This window comes from Penaeus monodon, chromosome 28, assembly GCF_015228065.2.
Source record: "Penaeus monodon isolate SGIC_2016 chromosome 28, NSTDA_Pmon_1, whole genome shotgun sequence".
NCBI classification, from domain to species: domain Eukaryota; kingdom Metazoa; phylum Arthropoda; class Malacostraca; order Decapoda; family Penaeidae; genus Penaeus; species Penaeus monodon.
The window spans coordinates 27611386-27611654 of NC_051413.1; the positions used below are offsets into that span (position 1 = coordinate 27611386).

At 35.3% G+C, this 269-nt stretch overlaps 1 long non-coding RNA gene across 1 annotated transcript in view; it reads right to left on the bottom strand.

Moving 5' to 3' along the window:
* Nucleotides 1–269, bottom strand: part of LOC119590972 — a 23353-nt gene that overhangs the window by 6401 nt on the left and 16683 nt on the right. The window lies entirely within an intron of this gene.

Consider the following 269-nt stretch of genomic DNA (forward strand, 5'->3'; position numbering starts at 1 on the left):
ACTCTCTCGAAGGAAATTAAAGCTTTATAAGATCCTGAACAACGGTAGGTGATCTACAGGCCCTATTGCAAGATCCTGATTACGATAACCAAACCTTTATTGTTATCAAGGAGCCCCCGATAATAGACTTTCATCCTCCTTTTCTCTCCCTTTGAAGATAAAAAAGCAGTTAAAATGAGAGTAAACATTTACTCATTTTGTTTATGAAACGCTGAAAATACACATAGGCAATCAGTTAGACTATGAAAAAAGTTAAATGAAGTAAAGGG